This window comes from Rana temporaria, chromosome 1 (genome assembly GCF_905171775.1).
Source record: "Rana temporaria chromosome 1, aRanTem1.1, whole genome shotgun sequence".
In the NCBI taxonomy this organism is placed as follows: domain Eukaryota; kingdom Metazoa; phylum Chordata; class Amphibia; order Anura; family Ranidae; genus Rana; species Rana temporaria.
Window position 1 is genome coordinate 253,916,339 of NC_053489.1, and position 20,734 is coordinate 253,937,072.

At 46.3% G+C, this 20,734-nt stretch overlaps 1 non-coding gene across 1 annotated transcript; it reads left to right on the forward strand.

Annotated features, from left to right (window-relative positions):
• The first annotated feature begins 18,966 nt into the window (after nt 1-18,966).
• Nucleotides 18,967-19,125, forward strand: LOC120925682. The gene has a single exon (XR_005746897.1). It is a non-coding gene; the product is annotated as a U1 spliceosomal RNA (small nuclear RNA).
• The last annotated feature ends 1,609 nt before the right edge of the window (nt 19,126-20,734 follow it).

Here is a 20,734-nt window from a genome sequence, read left to right on the forward strand (position 1 = left end):
ATATAGAATGAACTCAAATTCGAATAGAAAAATATTAGACTAGAGTAGAATAATATATATATATATATATATTATATATATATATATATATATATATATTTATTATTCTACTCTTTTTCTATTCGAATTTGAGTTCATTCTATATGAATTTCGAATTTCAGAAAATGGAAGATAGATAGAAGATAGATAGATAGAAGAAGCCAGGTCATATTCTATTGTATTAAATTCCATTCTGTTCTTTACTATTCTTTGATTTTCATTCTATTGTTTTATTATTTTATATTCTATTTTATTGTATTCTTTTTTAGAAATCGATTTATATTTTTTAGATTTTGATTCAAATTTGCTTTCAATTTTCATTCGAATTTGTTTTTCGAATCAAATTGTTTTCGAATTCGATTCGAATAGAAGTTGTTTTCGATGTTCAATCGAATTTCGTCCGCGGGTTTTCGATTCGAAAACGTTCGTTCGGATTCGGTAAATTCGTCAATATTACAATTCGGGAATTCGTATGCATCCAAATGTCCGAATAATGAGAAATTTGTCCGAATTTCGATTCGGAATGAAACTAAATGCACATGCCTACTTGTAATACTAGCAGCTCACCTCACAAAGTGGACCCCTGAATGAACAAAAGGGTCACAAGCGCTTTTCCCAATAGGGTATGTGTCAGTAGATGTAATCACTGAGCTGAGCTGACAGGATGGATCTCTCTCTCTCTGCACTCTAGACTCTTCTAAGTAAGTTGAAACAGATCTCCGGTATCACAAATTGCATGTAATAAAAATAATATATAGTGCTCTCTGCAAGGATTGGTATTTATTGTATTAAAAGAAGGAGAGTCTTTCCCAAGTGTGACCTATCAGTGTTGCTGGATTTCCTGTCTGTTTTACCATTTTCCCCAATAGAGCGGCGTCCAGTTGGGGACATTACCTACAAAGCAGTATCTATCGCAGTATCTTCAGGCAGAAGAATGTCTGAGATGCAAGCTCTTGGCGCTCCAGAAAAACATATTGTTTTCTTTCCAGAAAGAGGAGGGTTGCATCCTGTAGGTCATTTTGTACCAAAGGTAGCGACGGCCCTCCAATTAACATCTGTGCATTACCTAACCTTCCAGAAGATAACTCCGGAAAGTCACATGAATGGGAAGTTTTCAGAGCATTAAAGAAGTATCTGGCCACAATTGCTCCGTTCAGATTATCTAATAAGTCTTTCATCGTTTCAGCTGGAAATCATCAAGAATAAGAGGCTACTGCCTGGACTCTAGCAGGCTTGGTTGTGCATATAGGGTGAGAGGTTTACGCCAAATTCTGACCCTACCATCTGAATATCGCAGCTGAAATCGAAACTAAATGCTGGGGGAGGGGGATTCCAGGGGAACAAGCAGGGCCGGATTCCAGACAAAGCCACGAGGCCAGGCCTGGGGGGCATTGGGTGCAGGGGTGGCGCTGCGGCAACAGGGGACAGGAATGGACTGGCAATCGGGACTACCGGGAGTTTCCCAGTGGGCTGATGGGCTCAGTGGGCCGGTTACAGTGGCCACCTAATCTGCATTGGAGGTCTGCGGCGATCTACCCGTCAATTGCCGACAGCTGGCGCCTGATGGGTAGATCGAGATTTAGCCAGCTTGCAGAGTAGCGCAGGAAGCGTGTGTAATAAGTTCTCTCTCATGTCACTCTGCTCCCCGGTGTCCCCTCCTCTCTTCTTGTCCATCCCCATTTGCTTGTGACATCATCTGGGATGGACGAGAAGAGAGGAGAGGCCGCTGGGGAGCAGAGTGACATGAGAGAGAACGTATTACACAAGCATCCTGCGCTACTCTGCATGCTGGCTGGTAAACAATGTGCCCCATAATGTGCTATGTGCCCCAATGTGCCATGTGCCCCATAATGTGCCCTGTGCCCCATGTCCTGATGTGCTATGTGCCCCGTGCCCTGATATGCCCCATGCCCTGATGTGCCCTGTGCCCTGATGTGCCCTGTGCCCCGATGTGCTGTGCCTCAATGTGGTGTGCCCTGATATGCTGTAATGGGCCCTGATGTGCTATGCCCTGTACCCTGATGTGATGTGTCCTGATGTGCCCTGTACGTGTTGTGCCCTGATGTGCCCTGTGCCCTGATGTGCTGGGCTCTGTACCCTGATGTGCTGTGCCCTGTACCCTGAGTGACATGAGAGAGAACTTATTACACAAGCTTCCTGCGCTACTCTGCATGCTGGCTGGTAAACAATGTGCCTCATAATGTGCCATGTGCCCCGATGTGCCATGTGCCCCATAATGTGCAACGTGCCCCGTGTCCTGATGTGCTATGTGCCCTGATGTGCTATGTGCCCCGTGCCCTGATATGCCCCATGCCCTGATGTGCCCCGTTCCCTGATGTGCCCCATTCCCCGATGTGATGTGCCTCAATGTGGTGTGCCCTGATGTGTTGTAATGGGCCCTGATGTGCTGTGCCCTGTACCCTGATGTGATGTGCCCTGATGTGCCCTGTACATGTTGTGCCCTGATGTGCCCTGTGCCCTGATGTGCTGGGCTCTGTACCCTGATGTGCTGTGCCCTATACCCTGATGTGCTGTTCCCTGATGTGCTGTGCCCTGTACCCTGATGTGCTGTGCCCTGATGTGCTGAGCTCTGTACCGTGCCCTGATGTGCACTGTACCCTGATGTGTTGTGCCCTGGGCCAGTCTGGATGAAGGCCCCCTATGTGATGGTGTGTGTGTGTAGGGGGGGGGGGGGGGCGGCATTGAAGGACCCGGCCTTGAGGTGGCAAAGGGAGTAAATCCGGGCCTGGGGACAAGAGGAGTCGGCCTTTAAGTGTTGGGGGAGGCTACAATTTAGGAGTTCATTTTAGGAACTATGGAAAGTGTTGGCCTTCACACAGGTTTAGTATGAGATGCTTACCCAATATGTATATGTCAGAGATTAGGAACGCTTTGGGATTTTTTACAGAGGTTTTTAGAATTCCCACACCAAAAACTACTGACATGCTAACATGATTTGGTCATATGCAGGGATGTACAAATCTGACATATACAGATGTGCTCTATCTGGGCCAAACACCTGGGCTAAAAAGACCATTTGACTCATATAAAAATGTGCAAATTATGTAATTGCTGCATGGTACATTTCTTTACTATTGACGTAAAAAAAATACTTATATCCTATGAGAAATAATAGATAAGAATGTGATTAAACTCACAAGCAATCATTCAAAAGTTAATTATTAGTTTTGGGTGCAGTTGACTTTTAAAATAAAAGTCCTACATGAACGTTACAAAAAAAGAAACATTAGAGATTTTAGATAGTTACTTATTATAAGCTTATTAAAGATTAAATCATTCAGGCTGCAAATAGCATGTATTATATAATATAATACAAAAAGAGAACAATATAATGCATAGCACACTTTAAAGGGTAGATGTAATAATGTTTAATGATGAATGAAGCGCCATGAAAACTTTATTGCTTATCTGTGTTGTTTTATTTCCTGTAAACTTTATAGATTACTAAGGTCTCTATGTAATACATAAATTACTAAAACTGTAGTATGAGTGCTGTTATAGTGAACAACCAATATTATACTCCTTTGTTCTTCTTAATTATCCTTTATTCTGAGCAGCCCCCATGTTTACTGTACATCTGCTCTTACATTAAACCGTTGCGGCATTTCTTAGACTCCCTTATATTTCATTCTTTTTATTTTTCCTCAGGCCATCTTAGTTGGTGCCTTGTACAGAAATAAACAATCCTGTCATCTTGTAAATTGAGGACTGCCCTTATTTTTGTGTTATAAACAATAGCATTCTATACTGTAACTTGTTTATCTGCTTTTAAAATATCCTTTAAACTCTCAAAGTGGGGATTGAAAAGTCAGATTGTTACATGAACCAACAGAAATTGTGAGCTGAAGCATCAATCTTATAATGTATAGGGCAGGGGTAGGCAACCTTTTAGAGGTTGATATCTACCTAGACAACATGGAGAAAATAATAAAAGATCCCGGGTTGTCTTATCTATCAAGCTCCTAACAAAAAGATGGCATGAAGAACACAGTGTGTATCACAGGAGTGTCCTCTGCCCCCCCCCCCACATCACCCCCCTACAGTAGTGTCCTCTGCCTCCTCCACATTACCCCCTACAGTAGTCTCCTCTGCCCCCTCCACATTACCCCCCAACAGTAGTGTCCTCTGCCCCCCTTCACATCACATACTACAGTAGTGTCTTCTGCCCCCCTCCACATTACCCCCCTACAGTAGTGTCCTCTGCCCCCTCCACATTACCCCCCCCGCCCCCACAGAAGTGTCGTCTGCCCACCTTCACATCACCCACTACAGTAGTGTCCTCTGCCCCCCCCCCACAGCAGTGTCCTCTTCCCCTTTACATTACCCCCCCCCCCATAGTAGTGTCTTCTGTCCCCATTCACATCACCCCCCCCAGTAGTGTTCCCTGCCCCTCGCCCCATAGCTGTGTCGTCTGCCCCTTTCACATCACCCTACCATTGCAGTGTCCTCTGCCTCCCATAGCAATGTCCTCTGCCCCCCCCCCACAAAAGTGTTCTGTTCCACCCCAATGCAGTGTCCTCTGCCCTCTTCACAATACCCCCCCCCATAGCAGTGTCCTCTGCCCCCTTCACATCACCACCCCACCACTACAGTCCCCTGCCCCTCTGCCCACTCCATAGCAGTGTGTCCTCTGCCCCCTTCACATCACCCCCCACCACAGTAATGTCCACTGCCCCTCTGCTGCCCCATAGCATTGTCCACTGCCCTCGTCACATCACCCTCCCATTGTAGTGTCCTCTGCTCCCCCATAGCAGTGTCCTCTGCCCCCTCCCCCCCACAAAAGTGTTCCGTATCCCCCAATGTAGTGTCCTCTGCCTACTTCACATCACCCCTCCTCCACTGTAGAGTCCTCTGCCCCCTCCCCCAAAATAGTATCCTGTACCTCCCAATGCAGTGACCTCTGCCCCTTTCACATCACCTCCCAACTGTAGTGTCCTCTACCCACCATAGCAGTGTCCTGTGCCCCCCACAGTAGTGTCCTGCCTGCCTTCCATTCACCCCCCCCCACTGTAGTGTCCTCTGCCCCCTCTCCCCCAGTAGTGTTCTGTACCCCCAAAGCAGTGTTATATGCCCCCTTCAGATTAACCCACCCCCCCTGTAGTGTCCTCTGCCCCCCACAAAGTCTGCCCCTCTGCCCCTAAAAGTAGTGCAATTTGCCTCCCCATCCCCCAAAGTAGTGTCCTCTGTCCCTTTCTAATCACAATCCCCCCATCACTGTAGTGTCATCTATTCCCCCTCCAACAGTGTCGTCCTCCGTTCCCTTCACATCATCCCTCCCCCACACACACAAACACACAGCACTGTGTAGGCAGCACTTCCTACCTGACAACGTGAGTTCAGCAGAGCACAGATCAGGAGCATAGTGCTGGATGGAAGGCTGGAGCTGCCAGATTTAACTTTTCATAACTACAAGCTGATGATTGGTTGCTAGGACCACCTAGCAACCAATCACTAAGGAAGCTGCCGCACCCGCCCTCGCCCTTCATCACTTTGCTGCCTCCCGCTCTCCGCTCTGCAGTGAACATGAGAGTAGCGGAGGCTGAGGAGGCAGAACCGTGTTCATGATCTACCTGTCGGCTTCTTGCAATCGGCATGTTGATAGAGATCGACAAATTGCCAACCCCCGGTTTAGGGGGTAAACAATATGTCAATAGAAGAGCAGAGGAGAAATAATGGCAGGAAGTAAAGCTGTACGCCAGGAATTCAGCCACTTTGTAAAATGTGCAGGCATACTACATATTCGCTAGCACACCAAGGCTTATTTTGAAAAACGTCCAAAAATTCTTTATTGCATTGAAGCGATCAAAGCAGCAACGTTTCGAGGTCGCACAGGACCTCTTTGCTTGACAAAGAGGTCCTGTGCGACCTCGAAACGTTGCTGCTTTGATCGCTTCAATGCAATAAAGAATTTTTGGACGTTTTTCAAAATGATCCTTGGTGTGCTGCCGAATATGTCTACATGATTTCCTTTCCGGTTCCCAGCTGGTAATCGCTTCAGCACCCTCTTTTCTTTTCTTTTACCCTCCACCTCATTGAGCATTAGCTATCCTTCCAGAGTTCCATAAAACTGCCAGATGTAAATAAAATATATAGGTTCCGGAGGTGGCATGCACCTTGTTGGACTTAAAGAGTTACGAACACCCGACTTACAAACGACTCCTACTTACGAACGGCCTCAAATGCCGGCTGCTTGTGCTCAACGCTGGTCCTTGATACCTCCGAGCACCTCCAGACACATCCCACACTGCAGTACTACATGTACTGTATGGCCAGAAGTGCCCCAGATAACAAAACTGCATGCCCGAAACATCCCACATCCATGCACAGGCGGAAGTTACACTTACAAATGCAGTGTTCCGACCGGAAGTTACACTTACAAATGCAGTGTTCCGACTTATGAACAAATTCCACTTATGAACAAACCTACAGTCCTTATTGTGTTCGTAACTCGGGGACTGCCTGTACTGTGATTCTGTACCAAATATGCTGCAAAAAGCTCCCTCCACTAAGTCTCGCTGCAGCCATTTTAACTATGGGCAGCTGAAGCTGCTACCTGTTCACTTCCTGGATTTACACAGACACACAGAGGCACACCTCCAGCGCTGCAGCGAGGCAGCTCTCATTGGCCATCTTATGACTCATCCCCCCTCCCTTCCTGGCAAACCCTCACAAGAGTAAGAGAGAGAGCTTGTAACAGGAGCTCGCGGCACCGTATTGCGTTCCACGTTGGAACGCATACGGCTACCGCGCGATGACATCATCGCCTGGTGCCGCGTGCGTTCCACCGTGGAGCGCGGAAGTGCACCTCGAATTAGTGCTTATGCACTACACCTGCCTTCCTATATACAGGACAGCGTGCATAGTACACGTTGTCCTATTATTGTCGGCCGTAGCCGGCTTGGCTACATTTTAACTACAGCTACTATCCTTCCTAAACGGAAACCACCCTTTCCCTGGATCTGCGCTGCCAACTTTACAAGAGTTTGCTGCGGACACCGCAAGATATCCCGCACCAGGAGACCTCCATAAAAGATCCCATTGCTGCTGCAATACTCTGGAAAACACTCGTCCTCTGCAAACGAATACTGTAAGTACTATTTCTGTTCTAGAATTACCCGCTTCACATATAGCCTTTACAAGACTGTATTTAATATAGGCTTATTTAATGCTATCCTGCTGCTTGGGATTACTTAGTGTGTCTTCAGCTGTCCGCTGTGGAATTTCTTAAAGGGACATATACTCTCAATTCAATTACGCTACAGTTGTCTTTCTTAAGTAAATTGCTATTGCATACAGTATTCTCATATGCTACGTGCTTGACAGTCGTTGTTATTTGTATAACCAAATTACTTAGATATGATTGGCTAAGCCAAGGGTGTTCCTTTTTTTGTATGATTTGATTAGGTGCAAGTACGCACGAGAAATAAAGCCTAGTCTTGAATTCACCATACCCCTGTGTGTGTGTTCTGACTCGCCGATGCATCAGAGAGCCTCCATACATCCAGATAGTCCTAAAAGCCCGGATCTAGTTGAACTGCCAACCTTACACCCAATGCATTCCTTTATGTAAAGTGATATGATGTAGAGAACCCCCAAACTCCTGTTCTCTGATTGGAGTGACGCCTGGGGTCCCTTACTGATAATCACTTGCATAAGAGAAGTGCATTGGAATCTTTAATGCAGTTGTGCTTGTTGATCTTTATTGTAATTTATCTACGCTATCGGTTGGAGGCATGTTGTAATACCTCCGTCCTTAGTAGCTCAACACATTCCTATATGTGAGAGAGATAATGTAGTGACCCCCCAAACTCCTGTTCTCTGATTGGAGTGACGGCTGGTGCCCAGTACTGAAATCTCACATAACATACAGAGGTGCATTGAAATCTTTCGCTAACTACAGTTGTGGTTCACTCCCGTTCACCATAGTTTGTGACAGAGCTGTGCATCATGTCATAAGCCTAAGCTAATGACCAGACAAGAAACAGGAAGTGGGCTGTATAAGGTAGAAGATTTAATAGATGAAATGTTGAAAAAAATTACTGAAGGTCATGTATATCTGCAAATTTTACAAAGTGGCTGAAATCCTGGAGAAAACAATTGTTTTGTATACATTTTATTTAAATATGTCAGTTTTCAAACTATTTTTCTACATATAATTAAATAAACAATCATAATATTTGTTTTATAAATACACACCCCTGACAAATGATTTTTTTTTAGAAGAAAACAGATAGCTTCCTTTACTAATGGCCAAAAATGGAATCCATACTAAGTTTCTGAGTGTGGTTACAAATAAGTTTGCAAAAAAATACCCAATTAAGTGTAAGGCTTCATTTCCACTGGCGTTTTTACAGCCACTGCTGTTAGGCTTTTTTACAGCTTAAAAACGCCTGTCCATGTTTATTTTGTAAAAAAAAAAAAAAAAAATTTAATTTAAAAATGCCGCGGTCGCGTTTTTGAGCGTTTTTGCGCGTTTTTGAGCGTTTTTTAACGTCTGGCGTTTTTACAGCTCTATTCTGGAGCTTCAGAACGCCCTGGTCCTGCATTTTTTTTACAGCTCAAAAACGCCTATGCCATTTGCAGCTCAAAAACGTCTATGTGGGCATGATGCCATAGAATAACATGGACAGGCATTTTTAAGCTGTAAAAAACGCTCAGAAAAGTGGCTGTAAAAACGCCAGTGGTAATGAAGCCTAAGGGTAAAAAAATACATTATGTTTGCTTGCACATGATTGGATGATGGAAGTTGGCAGAAGTGAGCTACATACACCTCATGCACTAAGTTAAAGTGGAGTTTCCATCCCAAAATGTTTTTTTCATTATTGTGGTCATTAGACCTAAAAAATAAAGAAAAAAAATGTTTACTCATCTGGAAATGCCTGTTGCTATGCAGTCCCACGAAATCTGCCTTTGGAATCACCTAGGATCCTGACATCATCTCCCTCTAATGCTCCTGGGAAATGTGTGTCATCATTTCCCAGGATGCAGTGCGCTGTCCAATTATCACTCCCCATCCAAGACTTGAAGGAAGTAAGTGCTTGTAGGCTTCACAATGCCCACAAGCAAAATGACAACGTTGTGGACATAGTTTTATAAACTATATTTTTTGAATAACTATGCGGAGCGGCGGCGGATTGTAAAAAAGTAAGTGACCGGGTTTATATTATAAAAACGCATGATGAAAGGACATACATTTAAAAAATGCTAATTGTGGTTGGAACCCCGCTTTAAGCGAACATTTCCACTGCAAAAGAAAAAGGGAATTTGCAAAGGGAATTTTCAGGCGGGTCATGTGGCGGGATGGGGATGAGTCAATCTTCTGACTAATTTTCTCTTGTGAATACATTTTAGCTTGAGCTACTGAACTTTGTAAACAAAAGGTATATTTTTGTGGCCAGTGGTAAGGAGAGCTGGAAAAAAAAAAAAAATTAGGAAAAAATGTACTGGCTGCATATAAAATACAAAATGCATGCAATGTTATTATTTGTTTTTTTATTTTGGACCACCATCATAAATAAAATATATACCAAATTGCAAGATTTTTTCTGCTATAGTGAAAATTGTAACTGCTATAGTGAAAAATGTAACCCAATCTTATTGTCTTCTAATTCAAGAACAATAATAAGGGTTGCACCAATACCGCTTTTTTAAGACTGAGTACAAGTACCGATATTTTTTTCAAGTACTCGCCGATACCGATACTTTTTTTAAATGTCACTGTGACAGTGGCACTAATATGCAGCACTGATGAGGCGCGGACTGAGTCAGTAGTTTTTTTTTTTCTTCAATTACATTTTTTACAATTTGAGCATCTTTTACAATTTATATATGTAGCACTGACATTCTTGTATATTGATGTGTGTTTGCATACTTTAATACAACGTCTATGGACATTGCTATGTTTAAGTATTTGGAGCCATCTAGTGACCAAATACTGGTAATGCAGAGAGATGTTTTGTTTAGTTTTTTTGGTTGCCTTGGAGACGAGGAGAGACCCAAATACTGGTAATGCAGAGAGATGTTTTGTGGAGGATTTTGGTTGCCTTGGAGACGAGGGGAGACAGGAGTGTAAACAAAAGGCTTCTGGATGTGGATGCCGAGCTGCTGGGGAGCGAAGGCTGAGCTCGGAGAGCTAGAGGACAGTGGCCGGATTGCAGAGACCGAGAGACACTCATCCGAGCATCAGAGAACCGGATCCATCCAGCGGAGCTGAACAGAGCTGACGGAGAAGCAAGTTGCAGTCACAGGACCCTGAACAAAAGTTACTACCCGGAGCTCCGATCCAGTGGGTGAGCGGGTCACGACCCACAGTTTGCTAAGTTTACACGCAGTTAGACTCATATACAGGCCTCACTGGGATTTATAGTTCCACAGAGGAGCAGAGGAACTGAAACTGAGAAGGCTTGAGGCCTATCTAATTTGACGTTTCAAGCTATTTTAAAATAGTTGTTGCAGTTACACCAGGAGCATTTTCACCTCAATTTGACTCATCAAAACTGTGGATTACAAATCACTTTAGCTAGCGAAGAAAAGAAGATCCAAGACCAAGTACTTTAAATGAGATCTCACGCATAGCTAATAAAGTAGGGGGAGCTCCCAGGTATAAAATGTTTATGTATACTGTTTTCAAATAGCTTATGTTTAAATCAATTGTGCTGTCTTACGTTGGGATGACAGCACAATTACTGTAATCACTTCTTTGCATATTTCACAGTAAAATATATCTCTGGTTAAGTATCCAGTTGTTGTGGCGTACTGTTTTTCTCACTCCAAGTGCAGTCAGTGGATCCTGGGGTTATAATACAGGTATTTTGTATTGTCTTACATAGTATTGTATTGCATTGCATCACAGCTGTGCCAAGGGGATTGAGCCAAGTGTTAGGGGCATATTGGTAGAGTGCAGGCCCAAATTAAACCAGCAGCTCCTTCGGGGGTCAGTGCTACACGTGGGGGCTCGTCCGGGATTCCTGTCACTCTACAAGCAAGCCCGCCCCTTCACGCTATCATGGACCCCATCAAAGTAGTCCAATGGTGCGAAGCAGAAGGGACACGCTCAGAAGCGAGCGTGGTCATTGAACTTCCAGGGAGCGACTGGGGAAAGAAACAAATTAAAGAGGTGGTACAAGCATTGTCCCCGGACAGAAAGGCTTACGTGGTCGCAGTGAAACCCGATCCTGGGACCGACTGCACCTATGCACTGATAGAGTGGGAACGGGATGTCCCTGAAAACTTCCACGGTGCCAGTATAAAATTGTCCGAAAAGACAGAGTTCCACCTGACACACCCCAGAAAACATGAAGGGCGCTCTCCCAGTCAAAAGCAGTTAGAACCTTTAGACAGGAAAGCAGAGGCTGCTGTTAAATCACTGGCAGAACGACAGTTGGCTGATCTGAAGCGACAGTACTGTAACATACAGGAGAGGTTTCAGGAGACCTCCAGTATGATAGCTGAACGCATTAATGGGTTACGTGTCGTTTTGGAGGACCAGAAAGATGGCCAGATAATGCCCAACACTGGGAAGGTACTGAAGAAACGCACCCAGGGCCGCTTGCAGGAAGTAACCATCCGGAAGGATTTCCACATTGACGGCCAGATAGGAGAAAGAGGGCAGAAGGACAAACTGTCCTACACCAGCCTCCTACACCAAATAGAGTTGGGGCTACAGAAAGGATATCTGGAATCGGAAATTAGAGAGGCTGTAATCCATGCCATCAGCCCAGGTTCAAGTGTTAGGGGCATGTTGGAGAGGAAGAGTGGATTGACCTTGAACCAGCTAAAAAGGATACTGAAAAGCTATTATGAGGAGGAAGATGCCACTGAGCTGTTTCATCGACTGATAAATATGACACAGGATAGTAGAGAGACTCCTCAGAACTTCCTATTTCGGGCCATTGAGCTCAAGGACCGCCTGCTGTTCACATCAAAGGAAGAAGGAAATGGAGAGCATTTTGGAGCCGAGCTAGTTAAGAGGAAATTTAGGAGATCTGTGACTACGGGATTGAGGAGTGACTATATCAAGCTACAACTGAAGCAGTATTTGGAAGATCCCTCAACTCCGGATGAGGTCCTCATTGAGAAAGTGAATGAAGCGGATAAAATGGAGATAGAGAGGGACCAAAAACAGGGGAAACTTCAACCTCCTAGCACCACAAGTGCTAAAATACAGCAGATAGGTGTCCCCTCAGACACTCAGGAACTTAATGTATTGGCAACAAGCGTTGAACAGGGATCATGGCTTTCACCTATTCACCACCTACCCGTAGGTCAGACTGAACTGGAGAAGCTGTTCCAGACCCAGAAAGAAATACTGGAGATGATGACCATGTTGATGACTCGTCTGGTGAAACCCCAGACAGAAGAAGTCCTGCCACTCAAGGCTCCAGAGACTCCTACCATTAACCATCCTATGAAACAAACACAGAGAGTCTGCTTCAAATGTGAAGGAGTAGGACATCTCAGGCGAGTGTGCCCAAGCCCAGTAACTGAAACAAAATCCAAACAACTGGGGAAAAACTTCAGAGGGCCCCAGTGAAGGAGTCAACTGGGCGCCCGGTTGCAATAGCAAACTCCACACCGACTCATATACCCCTGACCACTGAGGTCACCAACAAGCCAGGATGGAAAAGAGAGAGACCCCCAAAACCAAAGGCGAAGGTACAAGCCACCAGGCAGGTCAAAGGTACTGCAATCAGTGGATTTCCCTCCAAGCTAGTGGGACCCTCCCCAATTGTTCCCATCCAAGTAGAGGGGATTTATACGAAAGCCCTGCTGGACACTGGAGCCCAAGTAACCTTGCTCTACAGGGATTTCTATGACAGACATCTCAAGCACCTGCCGTTACAGAAATTGGAGGAACTAGAGATATGGGGATTAGGCACCCAGAACTTCCCATATGATGGTTACCTGCCGGTCAGACTCACCTTCGACCCAAGTACAGCAGAAGAGGCTGAGACTTTCGACACCTTGGCCATAGTGTGCCCTCGTCCCCCAGGGGCTGACAAAAATTCCCTCATCATTGGGACGAACACTAACTTGGTGAGGAGGCTACTTACACCGCTTGTGCTGCAGAAGGGGACCCTCCCCACTAAAATACATCCAATGTTGGCCCAGACATACCGAGACCTTAGACAGGAGGAAGAGGCTCCTGAAGAGGGAGTGGGAAAAATCTGGCTCCTGGATAGGGAAAAGAGGTTAGTCCAGCCGGGTGAAGTAGTCTGCCTGAGAGCCTCCGTCAAGTTAAGCTGGAAAAAAACAGGTCCTTTCATTGTCCTTGAAAATACAAGCCAGGAAGAAAAAAAGGGGTTAGAACTTATCCCTGAGGTATTGCCCACCAGGGCATTGAAGAGGACTCACGGCAAAGTTCCAGTCAGTGTCCGCAACACAGCAGCTGTGCCAGTGAGGGTGCCAGCCAGACTACTGTTAGGACAGGTCAGCCCAGCAACTCCAGTCGCAGCATGTGGTTTGACGGAAGGACCAGCAGCAGAAATCCCTGTAGAAGAATTCTGCCCAAAGAATACGCCTCTTACTCCTGCATGGAGAGAAAGAGCTAAAGCCCAACTTCTGAGATGAAGGGCAGCTTTCTCAAAAAGTGAATTTGATGTGGGTTTGGCAAAGAGTGCCACCCACCAAATTCGACTGGAGGAAGACAAGCCGTTTCGTGAAAGGGTTAGGCGAATCCCATTGGGAGATCTGGAAGATTTGAGGGAACAACTGGCTGAACTCAAGAGGACTGGCATTATCCGGGAGTCCAGGAGTCCTTATGCCTCCCCAATAGTGGTGGTCAGGAAGAAGAACGGGTCCCTACGCCTATGTATCGATTACAGGACCCTGAACCGGAGGACCATTCCTGACCAGTACACCACACCTCGGATAGAGGATGCTCTGCAGAGCCTGTCAGGAGCGAAGTGGTTCAGTGTGCTGGACTTAAAGAGTGGGTATTATCAGATCCCCATGTGCCCTGAAGACAAAGAGAAGACCGCTTTTATCACCCCAGTCGGATTCTTTGAGTTCAACCGGATGCCGCAAGGCCTGTCTGGGGCCCCAGCAACGTTCCAGAGGTTGATGGAAAAAACAGTGGGTGACATGAACCTACTTGAAGTACTAGTTTACCTGGATGACGTCATAGTATTTGGAAGAACGTTGGAAGAGCACGAAGAACGCCTGGAGAAGGTCCTGAAGAGACTTCATGATGAAGGTCTGAAGCTCTCTATGGAAAAATGCCAGTTCTACCAGCCCTCAGTGAATTACCTGGGACACATTGTGTCTGAAGAGGGAGTGGCAACCGATCCCAAGAAGTTAGAAGCTGTCACTTCTTGGCCAAGGCCCACCAACGTGACTGAACTCAGGTCATTCTTAGGCTTCTGTTCGTACTACAGAAGGTTCGTGGAGGGGTTCGCTAAAATAGCCCACCCACTCACTGAGCTCCTGAAGAAACAGGAAGAAGTTAGTGTAAGCCCAGATCAGTCAAGGAAGCCAAAAGAAGGGCCCAGAAGGAAGAAAGAGTCCATCCAGGACCAGTGGACTCCAGGATGTGAGGAAGCCTTCAGACAATTGAAGTGGAGCCTTACCACTGCTCCGGTTTTGGCCTATGCAGACCCTGCCAAACCATACGAGTTGCATGTGGATGCCAGCCGTGACGGACTGGGAGGAGTGCTCTATCAAGAGCATGAAGGGCATCTGCAGCCGATCGCCTATGTGAGCAGAAGTTTGATTCCTGCCGAAAGAAACTATCCGACTCACAAGCTTGAATTTCTGGCTCTGAAGTGGGCAGTGGTAGACAAGTTGAAGGATTACCTTTACGGGGCTGAATTCGTGGTAAAGACGGACAACAACCCCCTCACATACCTGCTCACCACTGCAAAGCTGGACGCCACCGGTCACAGGTGGCTAGCTGCTCTCTCGGCATTTACCTTCAGCCTGAAGTACAGACCAGGGGTTGGTAATCGAGATGCGGATGCTCTATCAAGAAGGCCTCATGACCCCCGAAATCCATCAGAAGACTGGACTCAACTTACTCCAGAGGGGGTAAGAGCCCTTTGTGAAGGGACAAGTCTACACGGGAGAGGTGGGGCCAGAGCTGAAGAAGTGGGAGTATCCTCAGCGGGAGTACCCAGGTGCTATTGCAACGTCTCCCAGGTTGTACAAGAGGGTCTCCCCAAGCTATCCAGAAAGGATCTCAGGAGAGATCAGGAGGAAGATCCACTGTGTGGGCTGGTGCTGAAGGCATTGGAACATCAACAGTCTGATGTGCTGCAGAAGAGCCCCAAGAAGGAAGCCCGGCTGATACTGAAAGAATGGGATCGGTTGCAGTTGCAACAAGGGGTGGTCTACCGAAGGGGCCCCTCTGATGATCCAGAAGCAAAGTGGCAGCTGCTCCTGCCGGAAAAGCACAGAGAGAGGGTACTGATTGCTTTACACGATCATCATGGTCATTTGGGAGCCGAGAGGACTTTCCAACTAGTAAGGGACAGGTTCTACTGGCCTCACATGAGGAAAGAAGTGGAGAGTTACTGTCATTCCTGCCTCAGGTGTATACAACGAAAGACATTGCCCCAGAGGGCTGCCCCAATGGGCCATTTGGAGAGCCAGGGACCAATGGACCTGGTCTGCATAGACTTTCTTTGTTTGGAATCCGATCTGAGTGGGCAGGGGGACATCTTGGTGGTAACAGATCACTTTACCCGTTATGCCCAAGCATTTCCTACTAGAGACCAGCAAGCAACCACAGTAGCAAAGACTCTCGTGGAAAAGTTCTTCGTCCATTATGGCTTACCTCAACGGATACATTCGGACCAAGGAAGGGACTTTGAGAGCAAATTAATAAAAAGACTGTTGGATCTACTAGGCATACAAAAGTCCAGGACTACTCCTTATCACACACAAGGGGACCCTCAACCGGAAAGGTTCAACAGGACTCTCCTGAATATGTTGGGGACGTTGACTGCAGAACAGAAACCCCATTGGAGTAAACACATTACTGCACTGGTTCATGCCTACAACAGTACCAAAAGTGACGCCACTGGGTATTCACCTTACAGATTGATGTTCGGCCGTGAAGCCCGATTACCAGTGGACCTGGCTTTTGGTTCCTCCTTGGATCACACATCAGAGACCTCCCATAGAGGGTATGTGGACAGGCTGCGGAGGAGCCTGAAGATAGCTTACGAGCAGGCTCAAGCCACCTCGAACTCCAGAGTCAACAGGAACAAGAGAAACTTTGACCTGAAAGTAAGAGTTCAGGATCTTCAACCAGGTGACCGGGTTTTGCTGAGGAATCTAGGCATCCCAGGCAAGCATAAGTTGGCTGATCGTTGGAGATCACAGCCTTATGTTGTGTGTAAGAAGCTTCCAGGGCTCCCAGTGTATGAAATCAAGCCAGAAGGAAACACTGGGCCAATAAAAACCTGGCATCGGAATCACCTTTTACCTCTCACTGAGGCAGTCAGGATAAGCACAGAGGAGGAATTCCCATCCACATCCACCGATGTGTGTAGGCCAATAACCAGATCTCAGCTTGCACCCTCTACAGATGAAGATGAAGATGAGGAAGTGGAGATGAGTTGGCTGTGGCCTCCGGAAACTTCAGTAACAGATGCTGATATCTCTTCAGAAGTAGAGGAGGATAATAACGGAACTCTCAGGGCAGAGGCCCCAGAATTTGTGCCGGCAACTCATCTTGCAGAAGAGCCCAGTACTCTTATTTACTCTCCATTTTTAGTCACTGAGAGGAGGGATGACGACATTTGTCAAAAAGGAATGGATACCCCAAAAGTGCAAAGAGCAAAGAGAGACATTCGCCCACCACGCAGACTGACTTATGATACATTGGGCGAATGCTCTGAAGCATCTCAGTTTGTCAGCAAAAGAAACCTTGAACTGTCTGGTCCCTCTACTTTTGATTCAGTAAGGGACAACCCCACCTCACCCCTTGGCACATCTGTACCAGACACAGTAGTATCAGCTGTGAGTGCACAGGATAGCTCCCCATCATATGACAATTGGTGGGAAGCTCCTCTGTCTGTATTGTATAACCGTATAGAGGCTAAAATGCAGAATAGAGTTAGCAATTTGAACCTCTTTGGAGGACCAAAGAGATAAAGTAGGGGGAGTGTGTAGCGCTGACATTCTTGTATATTGATGTGTGTTTGCATACTTTAATACAACGTCTATGGACATTGCTATGTTTAAGTATTTGGAGCCATCTAGTGACCAAATACTGGTAATGCAGAGAGATGTTTTGTTTAGTTTTTTATCTCTGGTTAAGTATCCAGTTGTTGTGGCGTACTGTTTTTCTCACTCCAAGTGCAGTCAGTGGATCCTGGGGTTATAATACAGGTATTTTGTATTGTCTTACATAGTATTGTATTGCATTGCATCACAGCTGTGCCAAGGGGATTGAGCCAAGTGTTAGGGGCATATTGGTAGAGTGCAGGCCCAAATTAAACCAGCAGCTCCTTCGGGGGTCAGTGCTACATATATATTTTGTTATTTTTTTTAACAATATTTTCTTTTTTTGGGGGGGGTGGACAGTGCTAGTGTTTTTTGTTGTTGTTGTTGTTTTATTATTATATTTACAATTTAACCTTTGATTATAATTTTTTTTTATTTATCGGCCCTGTTGTGGGGGGGGGGGGGCTTTGGTGAAATATCAGGGATTTCCCCTTTGAGACAGAGAACAGGACTAAGGACAGAGATTCCCCAGTCCTGTTCTCAGCAGTCTCAGCTGCACTAAAGATGAATGGACAGGAGACTGAGGCTCCCGTTCATTCATAAACTGAAGCATCGTAAACACAATTTATGATGCTAAGTTATGAATGAGTCAGTGATTACTGGCACTGTGCATTAGGAAAAGGAAGGAGCTGGTAAATGACAGATTTACCAGCTCCTTCCTCCTCTCTCCATCCTGACAGATCTGGGGGGGGGGGGGCGGAGGAGGACACAGGGAGCCGAGGAGCACAGAGGGGGACACGAAGGAGGATGGGAACCAGAGGAGGACACAGAGAGAAGGTGGAGGACCCCGGACAGAGGGAGGAGGACACCAGAAGCCAGAGGAGGATCCAGGGAGACAGAGGAACACACAAGGGACAGTCAGGGGTGATCTGTGCGGCAGGAGGGAAGTTACAAGCACCAATCCCCCTGTATAGCCTTTTAATAAAGCAGCTGACAGCTGCAGGAGGGAGAGGGGGAGTTTCGTCTGTCAGCTGATTTATTAAAAGCCTATACAGGGGGAACGGTGCTTGTAACTTCCCCCGCTGCCACACCGATCACCTGTGAGGCTGCTCGGCTCCCCTTGCTAAACTGAGGATGCCTGGCCTGATACAACAGGTATGGGATTAAGCATCAGAGCATTTGCACGAATACCGATACTCATGCAAATGCTTGGTATTGGCACAGATACCGATACTAGTATCGGTATCTGTGCAACCCTAGCAATAATTAAGTGACCCATTGTCTATAGTGAAACATTCCGATGTGCACTGGACAATGATTGTAAATATTTCATCTGTTTGCCATTTATAAAACCTATTTTTATTTTTATTACACTCAGTTTTTATTTATCTGTCATTTAAAGTTTAGGCATTATTAATGTTGATGTGTATTCCAATTCATACTAATTCATATTCAGTTTTTGTCATGTCTTCCTTTGTACAAATACATATTTCAACAACTCTCAGTTGTAGGCCATAATAAGTGATAGTGTCTAAAATTGATCATATCCCACAACGTTGTTTAGTTTCTCTCCCACGGACCACATAAATTGGTGTCTGGCACACAACTGTATATAGTGCTTCCCGCAGTAATCTCAAACACTGTGGAGGTGAACTACTCAAGCTGATAGCCAACTCAAGTGGTACTCTAGAGGAAAATTTGACTTATTTTATACCATGATATTTCCTCAGTAGGCTTATACTTACCTGGCAGGGGAGACACCATGATCATGAAGGCGGTTCTCCCAGGGCGAGGCACAGCTATTGCACACTCTAGGCTGTGCTGATCGTGGTTGTCTTCCCTGCCGCTTCTCGGCCTTTTGGCTAGGACTGGGTGTGGTATCTGTCCTCATCAGTTGTCAGCGGAGCGCTGAAGCACCTCCTACATGGGGAGGGTGGATGCAATCCAATGACGTCATTGCACCTGGAAGGATGGTTTCAGCAGGGACTACGCTGTGCTGCCCGACAGAATACTGGGGGCCGGCCCATGGTTGAGTCTGAGCCATCTGGAAGGGTGCTCCTGGTGGGGATGGGTACTGCGCTTGGTCTTGGTCTTTTTGCCGAGTTCTAGTCTGGCCTTCTGGCTGGCTGGTGTAAGTGCTATCCCTGTCGGCGATCCGGTTGGAGGAGCTGGTAATGCCCTGTGGTAAGACGGGGTAGAGCCATGCAAATCCGCTGGGTTGACGGAGGGTCTGGAGGGGCTAGTATTGGTGGAGGCTGCTAACTGGAGCGGCAGTTCTCCCCAAGAAAACCTTGAAGGGCTCTCTAGCTGACGGGGGTGGAGGGCTGCACTGGCCAGTCGGGGGGTCAGATATGGAACGAAAAGCCTATGGTGCATGTGCCCCTGGAGTGGCAGTCCAGGGGTATCTGAAGATCACTGTGTGTGAGGGACACATTGATTGAAGGATACCACGGTCACTGCACCAGATACACGCTTTTTTTAGCACCTGCCTCCTGGGCCGGGCCTTTTGGCTAGGACCGGAGGAATTTTTTATTCCTGGCCGGAGGGCCTGGTCATTGTTTCACCACAATGGCCACTTCTTTCACTCTCCTCTCCACTATCCCTTCCCCCACTTTATTTTATTTAAGCCTGTGTTTGTCACTTTTTTGTCTTTTTTTGTTGTGCACGTTTTGTCTCACTGTGTGATTAGTAGGGTGCGGGTCCTCGGGCCAGCCCTGAACGTCTTGGGAGTGGGTGGATATGGCCTTCTGGCTTAGTTCGCCTGCTCTCATGGGGTCTCCCTTCGGGGGAGCCCCACCTAGTACTGGGAGGGTTCTGTTTCGGCAGTCCCTCCGAGGAAGTTGGGTCCGTGTCGGCTTCGGTTGCTCGGACCACAGTACCTCAGTCCCCGTCTGGAGCCTAACGCCCCGGGGGATCAGGGTTATGGGTCCCTCTTCACAGGAGGACCACTTGACGTTGCACCCGTCTGCACGTTTTTGTGAACACTCTTTATGTGTGTGCACATTTTTTCTGCACCGGGTGGAGTTTTTTGGGTGTGTTCACACGCCATAGGCTTTTCAAAAAAAAAAAAAAAATATTTCCTCAGTAGGCCAGTTCGAGCCATGAATACAAATGCATGTTACTCCCCACAGTCGTGGCTCAGTGCAATCCATACAGCGTACTGTAAATATGTCAGGTCTCTAGTCATCGTAGGCACCTTTGCCAGATCTTTTGTTATTCACTATTAAATGCTCTCAATATTTTATTGAAAGCTTGCAACAATTTCTGCCACTTGGTTATGCAACAGCGCTTCACAAATTAGATATTGATGAGATCTCATTTGTGTCACTGTTATCTCAAAGTCAGTTAATGAGTCTCTAATATACAAAAACAAATTACCCAGCAGTAGGTGCAAACAAAGTTTCTACATTTTAATAGCAAATCACTAGAATAAGGAAATGACAATATTTCAAGTGATGCAGAAGGAGGCATCTTATTCATCACAAAAGGTCACCTTCTCACTGCT